We start from the raw sequence: 24,712 nt of genomic DNA on the forward strand, positions 1-24,712 counted from the left end.
GCAAAGATAAAGATACATAATCAGCGTTTCAGGCTTAAGCCCTTCATCAAAGTAAATGTCCAAAGTAGGACATCTATAGCTTGATGAAGGGTTCAAGCCCAAAACAATGGTTATGTATCTTTATCTTTGCTATATAAAGTTCACTGACTGACTTGTGTTTCGCCAATATTGTGTTTTTATGGGTTTAATTCCCATATTGGTCATAAGACTTACTTTTCTGAAACATCAGAGCCATTTCTTTGTCAGCAAAGCTATTTTAAGCCAAGGATAAAGATGGGGAAATCTGAGAGTTGGTTCATAAATATGATTCTGTCCATAAAATTATGTCAAGTGACTGACAAATCTTCAAACTTTGACATGGATCCCAGCTGACAATGAGGAAAGTTTTGCAAAGCTAACTGGACTTTACCACAACCTGATTTCATTCCATGGTACAGCATAAGGGCCCATTTTCAATTTCTTTTTAGCAATTTTAATACAATTGAGCAACTCAGTACACCACTTCAGAGAGCAGTTAAAGAGCGAACTGCCCAGAAGCATAAAAGCTGCAGATGCTAGGATCTTGAGCAAACAATGAGCTTCTGGAGGAATCTTATGGGCCAGGCAACATCCATGAGTAGAAACAGGCAATTGTTCTTTTTGAGTCCTGAACAACCTGAAACATTGACGGACAATTTCCATCCATGGTGTCAAAGAGTTAACTGCATTGGTTTGGGAATAGAGACCCAATCTCCACCAGAGGAAGCTTTCTTCTCCATATGAGTTTGAGGAGACAAGCTGAATTCTTAATCGGGAACTAACAATTTATTTGCCACATTGTTGATTACTATCCCCAGTGTTTTAAAAACTAATTTCAAATTCACAGACTGTCCTGCTATAATTTCAGTTCACATTCACTGATAAGTAAAGTGGACGTTTGGGCTATGAGTCAATAACATTAAAACCTTGTCCAATGCCTCATAAAATAGTAATAAAGTATGCCAGTGTATCAAATAGTAAAGTAACAATGACAGTATCATGATCTGTGAACTGAGCCAGTGACTGGCTGAGCACAAAAGAGAGCAGGAGGTTTGCATGTTTACTGCTGGGGAAAGTAGAAACTGGCTGGGCGGTTTGCAAAGGCTGCAATTCAAATTATGTTCTTCCTCACAAACACCTCGGGATATCTCTGGGATGTGGAAAGAGTTATTCAAACGCAACAGAGAGATTTGAGTTCAAATCAGTTTCAGTGAAATCTGGAGTATTGTGTGCCGTTTTGGTCACATAACTACAGGAAAAATATCGATGTCTGAAAGATTTACAAGGATGTTTCTGGGACTTAAGGAACTGAGTTAAAGCAAAAGTTAAACAAGTTAGGACTTCATTCCCTGGACTGTAAGAAAACGATGAGAGATGTTAGGTTAAAAGGAGGGGCAAAAGGTTTGAGAGAGCCGTGGTTTTCAAGGAATATTGGAAACTTGGTTCGAAGAAAAAGGGAGGCGTACATTAGATATAAGAAGCATGGAGTTAAGGAGATGTTTGAAAGATACATTGAATGTAAGAGGAATCTTAAGAGAGGAATTAGGAAAGCTAAAAGAAGGTACGAGAAAACTATGGCAAGCAGGGTGAAAACTAATCCAAAAGAGTTCTACAAATATGTTAATGGTAAGAGGAAAGCTAGAGACAAAATTGGTCCCTTAGAAAATCAGAGTGGAAAACTGTGTGTGGAACCTAGAGAAATGGGGGAGATATTGAACAGTTTCTTTTCTTCGGTATTCACTAAGGAGAAGGATATTGGGAGATGTGGGATAAAAAAAAGCAAATTGGGTAAATATGGGGAATATAGAGATTACAAAAGGTGTAGTTTTAAGGCTTTTGAAGAATATAAAGGTGGATAAGTCTCCGGGACCAGACGGGATCTTCCCCAGGACATTGAGAGAAGTGAAGGAGGAAATAGCAGAGGCTCTGGCGGTAATTTTTCAAATGTCATTAGATATGGGGATAGTGCCGGAGGATTGGCGCATTGCGCATGTGGTTCCGTTATTTAAAAAGGGTTCAAGGAGGAAGCCTGGCAACTATCGGCCTGTAAGTTTGACGTCTGTGGTAGGTAAATTAATGGAGAAAATTCTTAGAGATAGTACTTATAAACATCTGGATAGACAGGGTCTGATCAGGAGCACTCATCATGGATTTGTGGGAGGAAGGTCATGTTTGACCAATCTGATTGAATTTTTTGAAGAGGTGACTAGGAATGTGGATGAGGGTAGCGCGTGCAGTCTTTAGGTATAAATTTTGAGATAGTCAAATGGATTGAACATTGGCTGAAAGGGAGAGGCCAGAGAGTGGTAGTGGATAATTGTCTGTCAGGTTGGAGGCCGGTGACCAGTGGTGTGCCTCAAGGATCTGTATTGGGCCCATTGTTGTTCGTTATATACATTAATGATCTAGATGATGGGGTGGTGAATTGGATTAGTAAATATGCAGACGATACTAAGATAGGTGGAATAGTGGATAATGAAGAAGGTTTTCAAGGATTGCAGAGGGATTTGGGCTGCTTAGAAAAGTGGGCTGAAAAATGGCAGATGGAATTTAATGCTGATAAGTGTGAGGTGCTTCATTTTGGTAAGAAGAATCAGAATAGGACATATGTGGTAAATGGGAGAGCATTGAGGAATACAGAAGAGCAGAAAGATTTAGGAGTGACGGTACATCGTTCCCTGAAGGTAGAAACTCACGTGAATAGGGTGGTAAAGAAGGCTTTTAGTATGCTGGCCTTTATCAATCATTGCATGGAATATAGGAGTTGGGAGGTGATGTTGAGATTGTATAAGACGTTGGTGCGGCCTAATTTGGAGTTCTGTGTGCAGTTCTGGTCGCCTAATTATAGGAAGGATATAAACAGAGTGGAGAGAGTGCAGAGAAGGTTTTACCAGAATGTTGCCTGGGTTTAAGCATCTGGAGTATGGGGGGGGGGGGGGGGGGGGGGGGGGGGGGGGGGGGGGGGGGGGGGGGGGGGGGGGGCATCTGGAGTATGGGGAGAGATTGGACAGATTGGGTCTTTATTCTTTGGAGCGTAGAAGGTTGAGAGGGGATTTGATAGAAGTATTTAAGATTATGAAAGGGATAGACAGAATGGATGTGGATAGACTATTTCCGTTAAGAGGAGGAAAGTTTAAAACAAGAGGACATGAGTTAAGAATTAAGGGGCAGAGGTTTAGAGGTAACATGAGGGGGAACTTCTTTACTCAGAGAGTGGTAGCTGTGTGGAATGATCTTCCGGGAGAAATAGTGGCGGCGGAGTCAATTGTATTATTTAAGAAAAGGTTGGACAGGTATATGGATGAGAAGAAGATGGAGGGTTATGGGCATTGTGCAGGGAGGTGGGATTAGAAAGGGGTGTTTGGTTCGGTGCGGACTAGAAGGGCCTAATGGCCTGTTTCTGTGCTGTAATTGTTATGTTATTTGATAGAGGGATATAAAATTATTATAGAGTAAATGCAAGGAGGATTTTTGCCTGAGGTGAGGTGAGACAAGAACGAGAGGACATGTATTAAAGGTGAAAGGTGAGATGTTTAGGGGGAACATTAGGGAATGCTGAGAGTGTGGAATGAGCAGCCAGCTGTATGCAAGCTCAATTTTGGCATTTAAGAACAATTTTGATGAGATGGGTAAGGAGGGCAATGGACTGGGTGCCGGTCAATGGGACCAGGCAGAATAGTTCAGAACAGACTAGATGGACTGAAGGGCTTGTTTCTGTGCTGTAGTGTTCCATGGTTGAGTTGAGTACATTTAATTTTGTAATCAATGCAGATAACAGAATGACTCACTGAGAACATGGTGCTCAGCCATTTCTGATGAGATATTGAACTGTCTGTGAATAGATGAAGTTAAAAGAAGACAAGGCAGAGTTGAATAAGATCAAAGAAGTATGTTGCAAAGCTGGTCTGAAGGAGTTAAAGCATTGGGATTTCTGTCATCTAAGACAATTGATTATCATTTATCCATTGGAACACTGCTGACAATGCAACAAACACATCTAACCCTCCTGGAAATTCATTGTCGCCTACAGCCCTGTAATTAGTTCTAGCCTGCAACCATCAACTTCAGCCAGATCTACTACCTATCCCCAAAAACCCTATATTTTCCCCTTTTCTAATCACCAACCTTAACCTCTGCATCAATGCCAATTTCCTTAACTTCTCAATCAACACCATCAATCCGCAGCAGTATCCCAGATCTCCTACCTGTGCAAATATCCTTGACCTTGCCTTTGCCACAAGCCTATCCTTCCACCTTCACTATATATCTGTGCCAATTGATTTTCCATCTCCATCAGTATCCATGATTTACCACCTATATCATTTACCTGTGCTAGAATCCCCAATCTCTGCTATCTCTGTTATGAGCCCAGAGGACTTCCATTCTAATTCTAAGTGCACGTGTATGTAATGTGTATATGTTCAGGAAAGTCCTTTGCTTTAATAGTCCAGTCATTCACTTCTCCAGGTTTACTAGTATCAGGCAATTCTTATACTGTGCACAGAATTTAACATTTATGAATTTTCACCAGGCTCTGGTGCTTAAAGCTAAATGGTTACCATTCAGGAAGGTTCTTGTGGGTTTCAGAGAGTTATTTGTGCTCGTTGGACACACAAACTGATTTCCTCTGATCAGCCACTTCATTGTCTTACCGAAGAAACTTGCCTCATCATGAGTTTTCCAAATGATAACCTCTTCATCCAGGTCACTACAGAGTTCCTCTTGTTTCCCTTATTTCAGGAGAAACACTCTAGCCAGCTATTTCCTCTTGTAAGGACTATGAGGGTTTTCAATAGGCTGAACTCAGAACTCACCACCCATCTTCAAAATGGGATCTTTCAACAAACCTGCCAGCTTCAAAAATTGTTTAAGATTAAATTTTTATTAGATCTATAAGATTTTTGTTAGATTATACTGTCCTATTTAATGATTTGGGGTTGGATAAGTTTCAGATTGCTTTCCTTCGTTTAGTATTGGCTATGCTCGTAAATGTGTAGCAATTTCTTGGAAGGATGATCTTGAAGTGAATATAGTTCATTGGCAATAATAAACTCAGATCCTGTATTATATGGAAAAAATAACATATAGTTTGTATGATAATTATAATATTTTTGTTCAAATGTGGTCGCCTTATTTGAAATGTATGGGTTTAGTAATATCTTAAGCTATTGTGCCTGGACTGGGGCCCACCAGGCACACACTCTACTGGTCTGGCAAGCCTTCGGATGAACGACGCCTATCTGGTGTAGGCTTCATGGTCAAGAGCTTCATTGCCTCCAAACTCGAAAACCTTCCGACAGGCCTCTCGGACCGAATCATGTCCATGCGACTCCCACTTCAAAACAAGCATCACATCACCCTCATCAGTGTCTATGCTCCAACCCTCCAGGCGGAACCAGCAGAAAAGAACAAGTTCTACACCGACCTGCGCAACCTCATCCAACGTACCCCTACAGCCGACAAGGTTGTCATCCTGGGCGACTTCAACGCTCGTGTCGGCAAAGACTCAGAAACCTGGCCAGGAATCCTGGGCAAGCATGGCGTCGGCAAGTGCAACGACAATGGGCGCCTCCTGTTGGAGCTCTGCGCAGAACAGCGACTTGTCATTACAAACACGCTTTTTCAGCAGAGGGACAGCCTTAAGACCACCTGGATGCATCCCCGATCCAAACACTGGCACCTCCTGGACTACATCCTGGTGCGAGAAAGTGACAAACAAGATGTGCTCCACACCAGGGTCATGCCTAGCGCGGAATGCCACACTGACCACCGGCTGGTTCGCTGCAAGCTCAACCTTCACTTCAAGCCAAAGCCCAGGAACAATAAAGCCCCCAGAAAGAGGTTCAATGTTGGAAACCTGCAGTCAGACGAAGCGAGAGGAAACTTCCAGGCAAACCTCAAAGCAAAGCTCGACGTTGCAACCCGCCTCACGGACCCCTCCCCTGAAACCCTCTAGGATCAGTTGAAGACTACCATACTGCAATCCACTGAAGAGGTACTGGGCTTCTCCTCCAGGAAAAACAAGGACTGGTTTGACGAAAACAGCCAGGAAATCCAGGAGCTGCTGGCAAAGAAGCGAGCTGCCCACCAGGCTCACCTTACAAAGCCGTCCTGTCCAGAGAAGAAACAAGCCTTCCGTCGCGCATGCAGCCATCTTCAGCGCAAACTCCGGGAGATCCAAAATGAGTGGTGGACTAGCCTCGCCAAACGAACCCAGCTCAGCGCGGACATTGGCGACTTCAGGGGTTTCTACGAGGCTCTAAAGGCTGTGTACGGCCCCTCACCCCAAGTCCAAAGCCCGCTGCGCAGCTCAGACGGCAAAGTCCTCCTCAGCGACAAGATCTCCATCCTCAACCGATGGTCAGAACACTTCCAATCTCTTTTCAGTGCCAACCGCTCAGTCCAAGATTCCGCCCTGCTCCAGCTCCCTCAACAGCCCCTAAGGCTAGAGCTGGATGAGGTTCCCACCCTGGATGAGACATATAAGGCAATCGAACAACTGAAAAGTGGCAAAGCAGCAGGTATGGATGGAATCCCCCCAGAAGTCTGGAAGGCTGGCGGCAAAACTCTGCATGCCAAACTGCATGAGTTTTTCAAGCTTTGTTGGGACCAAGGTAAACTGCCTCAGGATCTTCGTGATGCCACCATCATCACCCTGTACAAAAACAAAGGCAAGAAATCAGACTGCTCAAACTACAGGGGAATCACGTTGCTCTCCATTGCAGGCAAAATCTTCGCTAGGATTCTACTAAATAGAATAATACCTAGTATCGCCGAGAATATTCTCCCAGAATCACAGTGCGGCTTTCGCGCAAACAGAGGAACCACTGACATGGTCTTTGCCCTCAGACAGCTCCAAGAAAAGTGCAGAGAACAAAACAAAGGACTCTACATCACCTTTGTTGACCTCACCAAAGCCTTCGACACTGTGAGCAGGAAAGGGCTTTGGCAAATACTAGAGCGCATCGGATGTCCCCCAAAGTTCCTTAACATGATTATCCAACTGCACGAAAACCAACAAGGTCGGGTCAGATACAGAAATGAGCTCTCTGAACCCTTCTCCATTAACAATGGCGTGAAGCAAGGCTGTGTTCTCGCACCAACCCTCTTTTCAATCTTCTTCAGCATGATGCTGAACCAAGCCATGAAAGACCCCAACAATGAAGACGCTGTTTACATCCGGTACCGCACGGATGGCAGTCTCTTCAATCTGAGGCGCCTGCAAGCTCACAACAAGACACAAGAGAAACTTGTCCGTGAACTACTCTTTGCAGATGATGCCGCTTTAGTTGCCCATTCAGAGCCAGCTCTTCAGCGCTTGACGTCCTGCTTTGCGGAAACTGCCAAAATGTTTGGCCTGGAAGTCAGCCTGAAGAAAACTGAGGTCCTCCATCAGCCAGCTCCCCACCATGACTACCAGCCCCCCCACATCTCCATCGGGCACACAAAACTCAAAACGGTCAACCAGTATACCTATCTCAGCTGCACCATTTCATCAGATGCAAGGATCGACAATGAGATAGACAACAGACTCGCCAAGGCAAATAGCGCCTTTGGAAGACTACACAAAAGAGTCTGGAAAAACAACCAACTGAAAAACCTCACAAAGATAAGCGTATACAGAGCCGTTGTCATACCCACACTCCTGTTCGGCTCCGAATCATGGGTCCTCTACCGGCACCACCTACGGCTCCTAGAACGCTTCCACCAGCGTTGTCTCCGCTCCATCCTCAACATCCATTGGAGCGCTTACACCCCTAACGTCGAAGTACTCGAGATGGCAGAGGTCGACAGCATCGAGTCCACGCTGCTGAAGATCCAGCTGCGCTGGATGGGTCACGTCTCCAGAATGGAGGACCATCGCCTTCCCTGGCCACCGTGACAGAGGTGCACCAAAGAAAAGGTACAAGGACTGCCTAAAGAAATCTCTTGGTGCCTGCCACATTGACCACCGCCAGTGGGCTGATAATGCCTCAAACCGTGCATCTTGGCGCCTCACAGTTTGGCGGGCAGCAACCTCCTTTGAAGAAGACCGCAGAGCCCACCTCACTGACAAAAGGCAAAGGAGGAAAAACCCAACACCCAACCCCAACCAACCAATTTTCCCCTGCAACCGCTGCAATCGTGTCTGCCTGTCCCGCATCGGACTTGTCAGCCACAAACGAGCCTGCAGCTGACGTGGACTTTTTACCCCCTCCATAAATCTTCGTCCGCGAAGCCAAGCCAAAGAAGCTATTGAACATTTTTTTTGTTGCTCCCCTTGCTGGGTTTGCTGAGGGGGAGGGGGGGGTGGGGGTGGGTTGGTTTTAGTTGTAGTTTATTTTTATTTTATGTATTGATTGATAATATTTTGAAAATTTTAAATAAAGTTTGAAAAAAAACAAGCCTGCCACCTTGCCATTTTGCAGCTTCAACTGCTATTGTAGAACTGACCCCCCCCCCCTCTCTCTCTCTCTCTCTCTCTGCGAGGAGAATCCTGTTTGTTCTTTCCTCTCTCTGCTTGTAAAAACCAACACCTCTTCCAAGGCTCCAAACCCAATCTTTCAAAGATTTTATCAGCACTTGAGCCCAGAGATTTCCATTTGCACCTGCTTTTGGAGTTCTTTCCATAGCAGTTCCATTGTCTTTTGCAAAGCCATCCAGAGTTTGAATGTCTGGCTTCAGCAAAGCTCTTGCATTTTAAATGAGATGTATTTTGTGACGTGTTACTCTATTTGTGAAGTGACCTACACTAAACCCCCCCACAATCTATCTCTTTTAAAGACCTATTTATCCATAACCATAATAATATAACCCATAACATCTCTCTGTATCAATCTCCAGCTCCATTATTGTTGACCCAAGGCCTAACCATTGTATTGGCCAGAGTGAACCTGCGACTACTAGCCATCCTGAATCTGGCCTCAGAACAGAATATCAAGAGGCACATTTTCAAACTCAAACTGTGCTGGCTTCCATTGATTCAAATAGCCTTTGTCACCTTACAGCTCATCTCCAATAGCCATAATTTTGAATCAGAATCTGGTCTACTGTCATGAACATGTGTCACAAAATTTGTTGTTTTGCGGCAGCAGTAATGTGCAGAACAGGGTGCAAATTTATTATAAATTACAATTCTGTAAAAACAAGATTTAAAAAATAAATAAATAGTGCAAAAAAAAAAGAGTTAAGTGAGGCCGTGTTCATTAGGTTCATTGTCCATTCAGAAATCTGACGGCGTTTAGTGTGACTTCAGGCTCCTTCCTGATGGTGGCAGTTAGAAAAGGGCATGGCCTGGGTGGGGTGTGTCCATGATGATAAAAAAAACTGCTTTCTTGAGGCACTGCCTCTGAAAGATGTCTTTAATGGAGTAAAGATTAATGCCCATGATGGCGCTGGCCAACTTTACAACCCTTTGCATTGGCACCTTCATACCAGACAGTGATGCAACCAGTCAGAATGCTCTTCACACTACACCTGTAGAAATTTGCAAGTCTTTGCTGACAAACCAAATCTCCTTAAACTCCTAATGAAATATAACTGCCTTCTTCATGATAGCCCCAGGATAAGTCTTTAGAGATGTTGTCAGTAAGGAGAATTACAGTTATTAAGATCTTCCAATTAGGAAGTCAAGGATTCAGTTACAGAGGGAGGTACAGAAACAGTGCCAGATTTAGGTATTGCAGGGCTTGTAGCAAATATTTTAAAGGGGTCCTAAATTGTCCTGGTTGATACATGTGCATTCCTAAATTCTGATGCTTGGTACATGTGTGGTGAGGGGGGAAGCCTCCTACACTGAAGATACTCCCACACTGAAATTACTCCCCTGTCCTCAAAAGGGGATGGGGACCTCTCCCTGCCCAGCAGGATGGGGCACAGAGCCAGGGGACGCAACCTCTCCCTGCTCAGTGGGACAGGGAATGGGGCCAGCGGATGCGATCTCTCCCTGTTAAAACAAAACTTACTGCGGTGACTGGTGGCATGCGGGATCAATGACCGTCTTGGTTACTCATAATCCCCCACACAGCTGCAACTGCTCTACCAGTGTCAGCGCCATTGTTCCCGCATTGACCCGTTGCGTGAACTGCCAGGAATAGTCTGTGTTAATAACCCAGATTAAATTTTAGGTTAGAGATTTTAGCCAAATGATCCCCTTTAATCAGGGTTTATCAACCCATCCTATCAGTGGAATCTGATAGCAACTGTACAAAGATGAAAACAAAAATGTTTCTCATAATTCATTGTACATAAATGTGGGGGCCCTTGCAATTACAGGCCCAGTAGCATTTGCTACTCTTGCTATTATGTTAATCTGGCCCTGTACAGAGAGCCAGGTTTTGAAGCTTGCTGACCAGTACGGAAGAGATAATGGTGTTGAAAGTTTAGCTATAATTGATGAAAAGCATGCAGATGTAGATATTGCTGTTGTCCAGGTGATCCAGGGCTGAGTGAGATTGCATCTGCTGTAGAACACTATTATAGTGATAGGCAAATTGCAGTGGGTCCAGGTCTTTGCTTAGATATGAGTAAATTCTGGCCATTTCCAACCTCTCAAGGCATTTCATTGAGGTAGCTCACCCTGCTCTTCATGGGCACTGGTATGATTGATGCCCTTTAGAATCAGGTGGGAACCTCCAACTGCAGCAGTGAGAGATACAAAATGTCTGTGAACACTCCGGCTAGTTGATTGGCACAGATTTTCAGTACTCTCTTGAAAAATGTTCTGATGGCCTCTGAAACAGATCACAGGATTGCCAGCTTCTGCAGGGATTCTCACCGGTATAATTGAATTCTGCTTTTCAAAGTCAACATAAAAGGTGTTCAGTTCATCTGGAAGAGAAGCATCACAGCTGTTTATGATGTTAGGCTTTGCCTTGTAGGATGTAAAGGCCTGCAAGCCTGGCCATAACTGGCAAGTATCTGATATTGTTTCTAACCACTCAGAATTGTTTCTTTGCTGTTTAAGATAGCCTTCTGTAGATTTTACCTGGCCTTCTTATGGACTTCTGGATCACCGTTTTTATACACCATCAATCTAGCCTTCAGCAGGCTGCAAATCCTTTGTGTGTTTGTGTGGGCACATACTCATACACACAGGTCCTGATGAAGTCAGTTACAGCCGTGGCATATTCATTCAAAATGAAGATGGATCTTGAATATGGTCTAGTCCACTGACTCAAAGGAGTTCTGCACACACTCCTCTGCTTCCTTCAACCATACTTTCACCATCTTCACCACTGGTGAGGCAGTCCTCAGTTTATGCCTGTATGCCGTTTGTAGAAGTACAGCCAGGTGATCAGACTTGCCAAAGTGCGGGTGTGAGACAGCAAAGCAGGCGTTCTCGATAGTAGTGTAACAGTGGTCAAGTATTTTGGCTCCTCTGGTTGCAAAGTTGAAACGTTGATGATAGTTTGTCAGAGATTTCTTCAGTCTGGTTTGGTTGAAGCCGCCTGCAATGATCGCAATGACATCAGGGTGTGGTGTCTCATGGCCTGCTGATTACAGTGCTCACTCTTTCTAGTCTGATGTTAGTCTAGGGTGGAATGTACACTGTAACCAGGAAGATGGTGGAAAACTCCCTTGGCAGAGAGAATGGTCACCAGATGTTCTAGGTTGGGGGAGCAGGACTGTGATATAACCTTTACTTCTGTGCACCACAATGATTTGATGATGAGGCAAACACTGCCTCTTCTGCCTTTTCCTGATGCTGGTGTCTGGTCCATGCAATGGATAGTGAAGCCCTCAGGCTGCAGCGCTGTGTCCGGAATGCTCTGACAACTGGTCTTTGACCCAAAATGTTAACTCTGTTTTTCTCTTCCCAGAAGTTGCCTCAACTGCTGAGCATTTTCATATTTTTTGTTTTTATTCAAATTTTCTACAATCAGCAGTTGTTTTTTTTTTGTTATCTTCAGCCATGACACTTGTTCCAGGTCTATGTGATCTTGGTTCCTTTGCACTAGTCCAAATGGCGCATTACACAACTGAATGGCATCAAACTATGTTCCTGACACAGAAACCATTTCAAAACCACAAGGCTCCCTCACACCTGAAGTTCCCTTCAAATGAAGAGAACATAGAACAGAACAATGCAGCCCCTTTGACCAAGTCTGTGCTGACCATGATGCCAATCTAATCTCATCTGTCTACATCTGATCTGCATCCTCTTTTCTCTCCCTGTTCATGTGCTTGTCTAAATACCTCTTTACTGTTGCTTCTAAGACCTTCCATGGGTAATGTATTCCAGGCATCTACCACCTTAGTAAAAACTTTACTTCCACATTCCACTCTCACCTAAACCTAGTATTTGACACACCTGGAAATGTTATTGCTGTTATTCACACGAAGAAAATAAAGCAGTTTCAAAGTACATTGGAATTCCAATTATCTGAAATGATCGGGACTAGGCCTATATCAGATAAAGGTTTTTTTTTCAGAGAACTGGTTGATTTTTTAAAATCATCCCAGTAGCAACCAGCAAATCACTTGTAACAGTGTTTAAACAAAAACAAACAAGTGAAGGCTTTTTAAGCATTTAAATAATGTTTAATTCTCACCCCAAAATCTGCTGGCCGCCACCAAACACCAACACCGAGGCCCCTCTCCTGCTGGGAGCCCGACGTTCTGGCTGCTGGAGGCAGCTCAAGGTACCCGCTGCCACCAGCAGCCCAACATGCCTTGTCAATTTGGCTCTGAAAAAATTTCAGATAAATGAGGATTTCTGATTTGTTTTGAATATCCTAATTTTGGATAATTGGAGTTGAAGTGTTGAAAAAAATTGCAACACTTGGTTTATTTATTTCCCTTACCTTATTTTTTTCTGGGCTATTCAATAGCATCTGTGCTATTCAAGTCAGTTAATTTTTGCAGCATTGAGTTTCATATTCTAGGATAAAGTAGTCATTTCCTGAATTCCACATTGCATTTATTCCAGGACTAAATAGCTATCATATTTATCAAACCACACTTTGGTCTCCTGCATGTGTGGAAACATTATTTTCTCCGTCTTTTTCCGATTATCAACCTTGCAACTTATTTTGGACCTTTAGCTCAACAGGCAGAATTATGCCCGGCAACAGATTCACTTGTTATTTGATTTGGTGAGCAGATACCACAGACCCAAGGAACAGTACATGATACAACACAGTGAAGGGGTAGAATGCAAAACAGTTCATTTTTTTAACTTATTCCTTCTCTGACCTTGCACATAATCCAGGTATTACAAGTTCAAGGTCATCATCACCCGAATTTACAAATTACTACCATACACACTCACAAAACACAGCGCATAATAATCACATATGTACATAAATATATAATATAAAATAAATATGTATGAATATTTCGGATAATTTACTCGTTTCATTTAAGAGATCACCAAGGTTACAGGATACCATTCTTAAATGTCACAGCCTGCGGAAGAAGCTATTTCCCCGCACGGCAGTCCAGATTTTGATGCTTCTGTACCTCCTTCCCAATTGATGGTAGGTCAAAGATCCTGTGAGGTGGATTGTCGCTATTTCTTTGAGCCTTATTTCAGACACCTAATTAAATGATTCCAGGATGACAGCGTTAGAACCCTTTCTAATCGCTTGTAATTTCCGTTTTGGGCGTGCAAATCAATGGACAGCTGGAAGCGCACTTGCGATAACGCTAGAGGTTGATTATTTATCTATTTGTACAGCACAATGCTCCAAGGACTGGTGTCCCGGGAAAGGAAGGCTGCAGAGAGAATGGCGGTGGGAATAACGTCAGTGATGTGCCAATTCAAGAGTATTACTCATGCGAAAATAAGTTCTCCCCAAATGAACATTTAACGTGCATTTAAGTAATAAAACTATGCAGTGAATGTATGCACAAAGTAACCGCAGCATGCAAGAGATGAGGTGCTCGGTCTGCACTGGAGGCTCTTCTCCGAGACATTCTCGTTGCTTTGCGGTGCAAGCAGGATTCTAGTGGGGGGGGGTGTGGGAGACGAAGATTAGCTGAGAATGCCCATCAGAAACACGGGTGAAAACGTTTGCCCTCCGGGGTCATTTTTTCCCTTCTGATATGGGGTTTTGCTCCCTGTCCGGACCCACATACAGCAATGGCCAACGCGGAACACCCAGACCATACAACGAAATAAAACAGATCTGACACGTATTCATTACAATTACTATTAGGTGTGAATCTTTAAAACAGCCATTCTCGCATATTAGACCAACGCAACCATGCCTCCCCTCCGGGATCTCCGCTCTGCCTTGCGAATGTGTTGTTGGTGTCCGCGCACCCCCCCCCCCCCCCCCGAGATTTGACTTGGTGGCTGCTTGGACTGTCAAAGAGAGTATCCCATGCTCTGCTATAAGTGGGGAGAAGGCAGACGACAGATCCCACTGACAATTGCACTTACACTCACGCCTCTGCTTCGTGATGGATGCGAACGCGAGCTGTTCGAAAGCTCCAGTGTTGTTCTGGTGTCAGGAACTGGCACCGCGAAGCTGCCGCCCGGAGGCTGAAACCTGAAAATCATCCTCAATCCATTGCGCAGAATAAGGCCAAATAGCCCAATAAACGAATTCGCTTTTAACAACAATAACATGCTTAAAATGAAAAGGTTCGGATGGTTTAAAAATTTTTTTTTCGAGAGACATAGATTTCTAACTCTATTTCTTGAATGGTCACATTCTGTTTCCCAGGGTGAGAGAGTCCATAAACCAGCGGGCATTTGTTTAAAGTTAAAAGTTGTACCTTCTGGGAGATATTGTGGCCGTGAGTTTTAGACTGTCCAAATACCAAATCCAGTTCGTGAAGGTGCCATTTTCAAGTGTTATGTGGAAGTCCGATTCCCAGTTAAATACCACACGATGGAATATGGAAATGCAGAGTTGCATTCCCCTGAAGAAAATCACCTACAATCTTAGGAGAAAATATCCGTTAGAGTGTGGCAACCCTATTTGAAATACATTTGTACACAGATTTGACTAGCCCCCCCTCCCCCTTCAAATTATGGATACTGCAATAATCCATTCCAGCAGGGAAATGAGTGGGATTAAGGAAGTGGGACATGATGCAGACGAGTGAGTGCTTTATTCGTTTTGTTTTTCGTTCTTTTTAAAATGTTTGTTCCTTTTGTTATTTAGTCACCCTGGTTGTTTATTTCCCCCCTAGGCTTTTTCCTAGGTTTCTGTAGAGGTCGTTGACCCCACCAGTATTTGTATCTGTATAATTTATATGACGATATTCTCGGTTGAGTGGGGTGGGGGAATAAATACAAACTCTATGTTATGTGAGTGTTGAAAGGCATTGTATTGTTCATTTGAATTCTTATGAGTCTATGAAAATCAAAAATAAAATATTCCAAAAAAAAAGTTTTAAAAGGGACCTGAGGGGTAATTTTTTTCATCCAGATGGTGGTAGGTATGTGGAAAGGTCTGGCAGAAGGAAGCTGCAGAGGCAGACACAATCATGATGTTTAAAGGACATTTAGACAGCTACATAGGTTTGGAGCCATATAGCCAAATGCAAGCAAATAGGACTAGTTTGGATTTGGAATGAACTAGTTGGGCCAAAGGGCCTGTATCTGTGCAATATGGTTTTATGACCACAACTCTTCTGAAATCACTGCTTGGCCTTTCATATAGGCTGCAAGGACTTTGAAGGAATAGATATTCATCCCAATTAGGAAGCTACTAGGCTGGGAGGTGGTCATATTCCTTTGCATCTTTACCATTTCTACCTTTGTGAAGTTTTCAATTTGATAGAAGCCTGGCACAGAAGCCTTGGCAAAAATGATGCAGATGCTGCTTGGCCTGCTGAACATTTTCTATTGTTATCTTAGGCAGCTATGCTATTTAAGTAGACCCTAGTGATGCCTACCTTTATTGGCTGAGGCATAGAGTGGAACTGGAAGAAGGTCACTTTGAAACCATGAAAATATTCATGAGTTAAACAAGGAAATCTGCTGTGATTGTAATTCAATGAACAAAGTGCTGGAGAAACTCAGCAGGTCAGGCAGTATCTATAGGAAGTAAAGGGTAACCAATGTTTTGGGCTTGAGCCCTTCATCAAGATATGAGCAAAAAGCAGGCAAGTGCCTGAATTAAAAGGTGGGGGGAAGAGAGGTAAAGAGGGAAGAACGAGTAGGGCAAGGAGTATAGGTAAGGGGTGGATATAGGTGGGAGGGTCAGAGTAAAAAGCTGAGGTAATAATAGGAGGGGTTAGATCCCTTTACTGCTTTTAGATGTTGTGTGACATGTTGAGTTTCTCCGGCACTTTTGTCTTTTATGAAACTTTGTGAGGACTAGGAGATATATAGGTCTGCTCACAACACAGGAAGGAAGTAACAGCTTTAGTGGTTTCAGTGGAGATTTGATGATGTCAAAGCTTGACAGGCTCGCAAAAGCTGAGTTTGTTTTCTTTGAAGAAAAATAAACTGAAGGGTGATATATTTGAGTCATTAACACACATTGTGGCCTCTTCATATTGAATAGAAAGGAAATGTTTCTCTTAGCAGAAAAGTCATCAACTAAGGGTCAACTGTTTAATCTCCATCTATCACCGTTGATGTAGACAGGGGAGGGAACTCTAGCCCTCTTCTGGAAATCTATAACCAGCTCCTTGGTCTTTCTGATGATGAGGGAGAGGTTGTAGTCCTGTCACCAAGCCACTAGTCCCTCTATATCCCTTCTGTACTCTGACTCATTATCGTTAGTGATCCTGCCCATGATGGAGCTTTGATCTGCAAATTTATAGATGGAATTGGAGCAATGCTTGGCAACACAGTCATGGGTGTACAGGGAATGTAGTAGGGGGCTGAATACAAGGCCATATTGGGCTCAAAGTAGAGGATGATCATGAAGGAGATGCTGTCATCAATCCTCACTGACTGCAGACTGAGGGTTGGAAAATTAGAGATCCAATAGTAGAGGTGGGTGCTGAGACCAAAGTAGTATTATGTAGTTGGAAGATTAGTCTATTTCGTACCATTATGTTGTTACTTTGTCGTGGTGGAGAAGCTTGTATGGTCCTGTGATCCTGAGAGTTATGCCATCTGGAACCATGCTCCTGGTAGGGTCACCCATGATGGTAAGGACGAGGGTGAGGTCCCTGACAAAGAACAATCCAACCAAGTCCTCAACGGTGGAAGAGGCAGGAAAAGTTACTCTGAACAGATGAAGGCTGCAACAAATCCATCAGCTCCAATCATCATGGTTTTCATGCCATTGGTATTAATTGGTTGATTTGTGAAGTATTGTGTGCTTCTTAGAGTACAACATGAAGTACATGTTAAGCAAACACACACATAGGCATCAGCTCTGTGGATAAACAGAATGAAGGTCAACATCCTCGATTACGAGGGATAGCCACAACAATGATTATGTTGAAGACAGACTGCAGTCAGTGAACATAAGAAATAGGAGCAGGAATAGGCCATTCGGCCTGTCGAATCTGCTCCGCCATTAATAAGATCAAGGCTGATCTGATGATAGGCTTATCTCCACTAACCTGCCTTTTCCCCATATCCCTTATTCCCCTACTAAGTAAAAATCTATCCAATCTTGTCTTAAATCTATTTACTGAGGTAGCCTCCACTGCTTTAATGAGCAGTTAATTCCATAGATTCAGCACTCTCTGGGAAAAGTAGTTCCTCCTTACCTCTGTCCTAAATCTACTACCCTGAATCCTGAGGCTCTGTCCTCTAGTTCTAGCCTCCCCCATCAATGGAGACAACTTACCTATCTCTATTTGCGGTCTGATGGAGGTGTGCTTGTTGCCCAGGTGTTCCAGGGCTGAAAGCAAGGCATCTGTGGTAGATCTATTGGAGTGGTAAATGAATTGAAGTCAGTCAAGCATGGATGGTGGACAGGAGATGTTCCAATGCCATCTACAAGTTTGCGGATGACACCATAGTTGTTGGCAGAATCACCAACAGCAATGAGGAAGCGTCCAGGAGGGAGATGGATCACTTCATTGAATGGTGGTAATGACAACAAATTTTGCGCTCAGCAACAGCAAAACCAAGAAGATGATTGTGGACTTCAGGAGGAAGTCTTGACCCAGTCCTCCTCAAGGGCTCAGTAGTGGAGAGGGTCAAGAATTTCAAATTCCTGGGTGTCAACATCTCCATGGATCTGTCCTGGAGCCCCCACATTGAAGCAATCACAAAGAAGGCTCGCCCAGCAGCTATACATTGTGAGGTGTCTGAGGAGATTCGTTAGGTCACTGAATACTCTCGTAAACCTCTACAGGTGTACCGTGGAGAGCATTCTGGCTGGTTGCATCACTGCCTGGTGTGGAGGCGCTAACTCTCAGAAAAGAATAAACTCAAGAGGATTGTTAGCTCGGCCTGCAGGCACCATACTTCACTCCACCGGGGACATCTACATGAGGCGGAGTCTTAAATAAGCAGCCTCTATCCTCAAAGACCCCCCACCATCCAGTCCATGCCCTCTTCACTCTGCTACCATTGGGGAAAAGGTACAAGAGCCTAAAGCTAAGCACTCAGTGGAGCAAGGACAGCATCTTCCCTGCTGCCATCAGACTCCTGAATAGTAAATAATCCAAAGACAGTGCCTTACTTTTTGTTCACTATTATTGTTTTTTTTTAATGGTAATGTGGTTATAATATGCATGTTTGCTCTACGATGCTGCTGCAGAACACTGAATTTCATGACTTGTTCATGACAATAAATTCTGATAATGTGAGCCATGAGAAACCTCTTGAACCACTGGCCCACAGCCATTTATGTTCATCAATACATTCCTCCTTGGCACTGGGATAATATTGGCCTTTTGAGGCAAGTGGGTATTTCAGCCTGTTGGAGAGAGAGGTTAAAGATGTCTGTAAATGTCCTGCAGCTGGTCTGCACAGGCATGGAGAACATGTCCACAGTCACTTTTTGTGGGTTCACTCTATGGGAGGCCAGTTTGCCATCTATGGCAATGACAATGGGTGAGGGTTGAAGAGATGTGTTCCACTGACTCACTGGCCTCCTGCTTGAGGTAATTGTAGAATGCACTGAGCTCATTGGAAGGGATACAAAGTTATTTGTTATTTGCCAAGTTTAGCTTTATAGTCCACGATGGTACGTATGCCCTGAGACAGTCACCTGGTGTCTGTGAATTTTATTTGGAAATAAGTCTGGTTCAGTACTGATGGCCTTGTGCAGGTCATAGCTGGATTTCTTGTCTGGGAACAGGTTGCAACATTCCTGACCTTAAGTCCTGAGTTATGAGAGGCTCTGATAGCTCAGTGGTAAGAGCATTGGCTTATAAACAGGGGTTGCAAGTTTGTTCCATGCTGGGGCCTCATTTCTGTGAGGGGTGCTTGACAAAGTGGCAACTCTCTGTCTTCCTTATGTTAGACAAAAGTAAAGAATTTCATATATGTTACATTCTAAATGTAGTATTATGTGACAATAATGGAACTTTTACATTGTTGTTCAGTCATGGTTTGTTTGTTTTTTTACACATACAGCACAGTAACAGGCCATTTTGGCCCTCGAGTCTGTGCCGCCCAATTTACACCCATTTAACCTACACCCCCAGTACATTTTACATGGTGGGAGGAAAACAAAGCCTCCCCAAGGAAAAACCATGTAGATACGGGAAGAAGGTACAAACTCCTTACAGATAGGGTGGGATTCAAATCCAAGTCCCGATTGCTGGCGCTGTAAAGGCATTGAACTAACTGCTATGCCAACCACGTTGCCCTGGTTGGGAACACATAGATTGTTCTCTCTGGCACATAGTCTTCTACACATCTGATAATGAAGTCAGTGATGGTGATGGTGTATTCATTCAGGTTGATCATTGAATCCTTGAATACAGACCAGTCTACTGACTCAAAGCAGTGGCATTGGATGTCATCTATTTCCAGTGACACACAACTTTTACCACAGGGTCCTCATATCAGTGTACATCATTGCACTAAAGATTTTTGTCATTTACTGCACACTTTTCTTTCACATTTGACTTCCCATAGCTCAACACTTCACAATTTTCTGGATAACTCCATCTAGAACATTTCTCTCCACAATTCCAACAGGAAAGAAAACAGCAGCGTTGCCAGAACTGCTGTAACATCAGCTCTGCCCCTGGAGCAGACCTGTGGAGAGTGGAAACACAGGACTCTCTCGCAGGGTCCAACTGCCCAATCCAACTGCCATCAGCTCCGTGCAGGTTTTAAATGGCCTGTGAAAGGAGCTGGCGCTGGTTTATTTTAAAATCCTGCAACCATGGGGGTTTGAGCCCAAGATACTCACCTATGTTCAGCAGTGGCCTCAAGAGGTTGCAAACTCCAGGCAAGCTGAAGACTGGCACAGGGCAGGAGAAAATGGAGAGACCAACCACACCCACCCCCCACCATTTGAGAAGAAGCAGAGGAGATGACCCTAAGCCACAGGATGGTGGGGTCGAGCAAGGCACTCTGAGGTTGAAGAACTCACAGGCAGTGGGCTATCAATAATTCAAGGTGAGGAACACACTCAGGCAGCGGGCTGCTGGCAACTGCGATCAAGGGATTCACACCAGGCTGTGAACTGCTGGAGACAGGCTGAAGGTGTACCAGGTATCAGAACTGAGATGAGAGAGAGAGTGCTGAGGGTTTCCTGATCATCTCAGAGGTTTTGATCTGGAGCTCGGGTTGCCAATGGTTGGTACTGAAGTCTGTGTGACTGTGGAGGCAGTGGGAGTACTGGAGGCCAATCCATGGACACTGAGTGATTTCAGTGAGGCGTATAAGTCAATGTTGGAAACACCTCCCCACCGCCGGTGCCGCTGCACCCCAGTACGTCCCTACTGTTAGGGACCACCATAATCAATTCTATCTGGGACCCCGACATCGCAGTCACCGCTGCTGCCTGGTAGGCTGAGATTCCTGCTCCTGCCAGGAGCCGATGTCGCCGCTCTAGCGCTATGATCTGTCAATCACCATAGGCCAAGGTTATTTTTTACTTACTTAATTTACAGCTTTGTTACTTGCAATTGGGGTATTTTAAAACATTTTGGGTTGCTCCTGGGAGGCCCAGACAACCTGAAAAATTAGGGTCGACTTGTATGCCAGATATACCATAAAATCAGTAAAATGAGGCTAAAAAGGGGAGGTCCACCTATCTGCCGGTCAACTTATACGCCAAAATATATGGTATATGTTGGTGCTGAAGTTGCTCTTAAATTATTGACGATTAATGTTTAAAATTAACATTTTGTTGAAGCCTTTTCAAATAATTGCTGAAATTATGTGTATTTTAAATAAAGAATAGCAATAATTTATTGAATTATAAGAAAGACAAATTAGTTGCCAGAAATTCAGAGGCTGGAACCCAGCTGCACAAGTCTTGCACCACTGTGCACCTCTCAGCCCCATTCACACTCAATGCACACATAGAGAGGAGATAAGATAAAATGGAATAATCACCCAACCATCATCTGATGAACTCTCAGAGGTCACATCCCCAAAGTCATTGTGCATCTTCTATCGGGTAGAAATGTCTCAAAAGAAAATGCAAAGGCAGAAGTTCTGAAGTTTAGCCAAAACAAATCCACTGCATATAAAGGCATTTAAAGAACTTACATCTGGGAAATCTATTGCATAGCAATTGAAAATTGTATTTTTTTCATAAAAGCATATGAAAATTACCTTCTTTGGGTCATTTCATATCACTCTGGAAATTTGATTGGACACTTTTGGCTGTTGTGATGGTTTCTTATTTGGAGAACTATGATGAACCAAACATAAATCATAATTATCATTTAATAATAAATTTTGATAGCTGTCCTTGGCCATTGGGAACTATCTATAGACATGAGGTAAGCAGACAGTAATTATTTTCTCCACACTGTGGTAACAATATGTTGTTGGCCTATGTATACAAATTCCTTTTAGGATTAATTCATCAAAGTAGGGACTTTGATGTGATGTTAAGTAAATCTTGCCAAATCATATCGCTCAATTGATTCTGAACTGCTTGAGGATCACATTGTAAGCATTAAATTCTGGCAGAGGCATGCTGTTCACTATGTTTACCTAGGGCCATCCTCTTCCCTCTTAATGCTTTCAGACAATATTTTTGGAGTTGATTCTAACAACATACTTCAATGCTGGTCAGGCACCAAATGGAATGGCTCAAGAACTATTAATTCTGATGATGTGATCTGTTTCAATATTCATCACATTTAGTCAAATTAAACTTTTGAATTTATCACAGCCAAACGCACTTACCTAAAGTCCTTTCCCAGCAAATGTGTATTTAATCTCTTGATGCCAACTGAACCTGATCATCCACTCTACATCATTGTTGCTCCAAGACTAGTTAGAGATGCACCACATGGTGAGATTTCTTCCTCAAAATAGCCCACAATGTGCCTACATAACCTACTCTGTCAACTACTGAGAATGTTCTTTCTGCATAACTCTCCATTTTTCTCAGTTCCGTGTGCCTATCTCACAGTCTCTTAAAAGGACCGATTGCGTCCACCATCATTGCCATCAGCGCATTTCATTCACCCACCATTCTCTGTGTGAAGAATTCACATCTTACATCCCAAGTATACTTACTCACAAGCACAGTAAATCTATGCCCCCTGATGTTAGCCATTTCAGCCCTGGGATAAAAGCCCCTGGCCAACCACATGATCAATGTCTTTCATCATCTTGTACACCTCTATCAGGTCACCACTCATCTTCCGTTGCTCTAAGGAGAAAAGACCAAAATCACTCAATCTATCCTAGAATGAACATGCACTACAGCCTGCCCCTCTATTCCAAGACTTGGTTCAGGATCTTTACACCACAGACATGTTGGATCATTGAGAATCGGAGCAGAGATTGGAAGCTGGGACATTGATATTGGGAGTGGAGGCCAGGAAGCCACTTTTCTGCATCTTGCTTTTTAATTTATTGTTTTATTGCTGAGGCATCCTGCTGTCTGTCTGGGGATGGTACCAATTCCCCTGGGACCACCAGTGGAGTTCGGCCAAGGAAGTCCTCCTTGGGTGCCGTGTGGATACCCAACATTGTCCATGGTAGCTCGTCCACCCAGTTAAGTCCTTGGAGTCTGGTCATGAGTGCATTGTGTGGTACAGCTGGGTGCCCACAGGCTGGTGAGGTCCGACCACAGGCTGGAGGTGAACTGGGTCCCTCTGTCCGATGTGATGTGGGATAGTAACCCGAACTGTGCCATCCTGGACAAGATGAGAGCCCTGGCGCACAAGGTTGTGGATGTGTCTGCCAGCGGGACTGTGACCAGCCACCTGATGAAGTGATTGACCACCGTGAACAGGTAGTGGAAACCCTGGGATACTGGCAAGGATCCTACTATGTCCATGTAGATTGTGATCGAACCTTCGCTTTGCAGCTCGAAGTGCTGAGGTGGGGTCTTGGTATGCTGCTGTACCTTGGTTGTTTGGCCCTGCATGCAAGCCTTTGCCCACCCGCTGACTTGTTTTTGCAATCCATGCCAGACGTATTTGTTGGCCACCAGACGGACCTTGGTCCTGATGGACAGGTGAGCCAGCCCATGGATGGAATCGAAAACCTGCAGTCTCCAAGCTGCTGGGACGATAGGTCTGACCTGGTCGGTGGCCATGTTGCATAGGAAATTGATGTTACCTGTGCTGACTGGAATGTTCTGGATCTGCAGTCCTGATATGGCTGTCCTGTACTGGGACATCTCCTTGTCATCTTGATGTGCTTCCACCAATGCAACAAAATCTACTCCCCTTGATAGCTCATGGATACTCTGTCTGGACAGTGCATCGGCCACCATATTGTCCTTGCCGGAGATGTGCCTTACATCTGTGATGTATTCCAAGATGTAAGACAGGTGACACTGCTGGCAGGCTGACCAGGGGTCCGAGATCTTGGCCAAGGAGAAGATCAGGGGCTTGTGGTCTGTGAATGTCGTAAAAGTCCTGCCCTCAAGGAAGTATCTGAATTGGTGAATGGCCAAGTGCAGCACTAGTAGCTCTCTGTCCAAAATGCTGTACTTCAGTTCTGGAAGACGCAGATGTTTGCTGAAAAAAGCCAGCGGCCACCAACCTCCTTCAGTCTGCTGCTCCAGAACTCCGCCGATCGCCGATCATGAGGCATCCATCGTCAGAGCTGTTGGAGTGTCTGCCCTGGGATGTGCAGGAAGAGCAGCACCTGCAGGGCTTCTTTGGCCTTCATGAAGGCCTCTGCTGATTCCTCATCCCATGTAATGTCCTTCACCTTGCCTGTCATCCAGGCAAACAAGGGCTGTATGATCCGTGCAGCCAAGAGAATGAACATGTGGTAGAAGTTCATCATTCCCACAAACTCCTGTAGTCCCTTGGTTGTGCTGGGCCTAGAACACTTCTGGATGGCCTCCATCTTGCTGGGTAATGGTGTGGCTCCTTCCCTGGTTATCCTATGGCCCAGGAAGTCGATGGCCTCCAACCTGAACTGGCATTTGTCTGGGTTGATCATCAGGCTGAACTCGCTCAGTTGGGTATAGAGGTTGCGGAGGTTCGCCATATGCTTGAGTTGGTTCTTGCTCACCACCAAGATGTCGTCCAGGTACATGAAGGCGCCGCCCAAGTCTTGGCCCACTGCGTCCATTAGTTGCTGGAAGGTTTGTGCGGCATTCTTTAGCCCAAATGGAATTTGCAGGAATTTGAACAGGCCGAACGGGGTGATGATGGTGGTCTTGGTGATATCATCAGGGTGTACTGGGATCTGTTGATATCCCTGCATGAGGTCCACTTTGGAAAAGAT

The 24,712-nt window shown here is 44.2% G+C and overlaps 1 protein-coding gene across 6 annotated transcripts in view; it reads right to left on the reverse strand.

Annotated features, from left to right (window-relative positions):
- Positions 1 to 24,712, reverse strand: part of LOC138761838 (inositol polyphosphate 1-phosphatase-like) — a 146,627-nt gene that overhangs the window by 72,580 nt on the left and 49,335 nt on the right. For 2 of the 6 annotated variants that reach the window (XM_069934674.1, XM_069934666.1), the window contains exon 1: positions 14,387 to 14,483. The gene's annotated coding sequence lies outside the window, so the exon portion shown is untranslated. Of the gene's footprint in view, positions 1 to 14,386; positions 14,484 to 14,724; positions 14,893 to 16,959; positions 17,292 to 17,711; positions 17,792 to 21,616; positions 21,696 to 22,534; positions 23,173 to 24,712 lie in introns of those variants that run through there. The other 4 variants (XM_069934667.1, XM_069934668.1, XM_069934671.1 and 1 more) reach the window with 4 other exon arrangements.

The sequence above is a fragment of the Narcine bancroftii genome, chromosome 4 (assembly GCF_036971445.1).
Source record: "Narcine bancroftii isolate sNarBan1 chromosome 4, sNarBan1.hap1, whole genome shotgun sequence".
Classification (NCBI taxonomy): Eukaryota; Metazoa; Chordata; class Chondrichthyes; order Torpediniformes; family Narcinidae; genus Narcine; species Narcine bancroftii.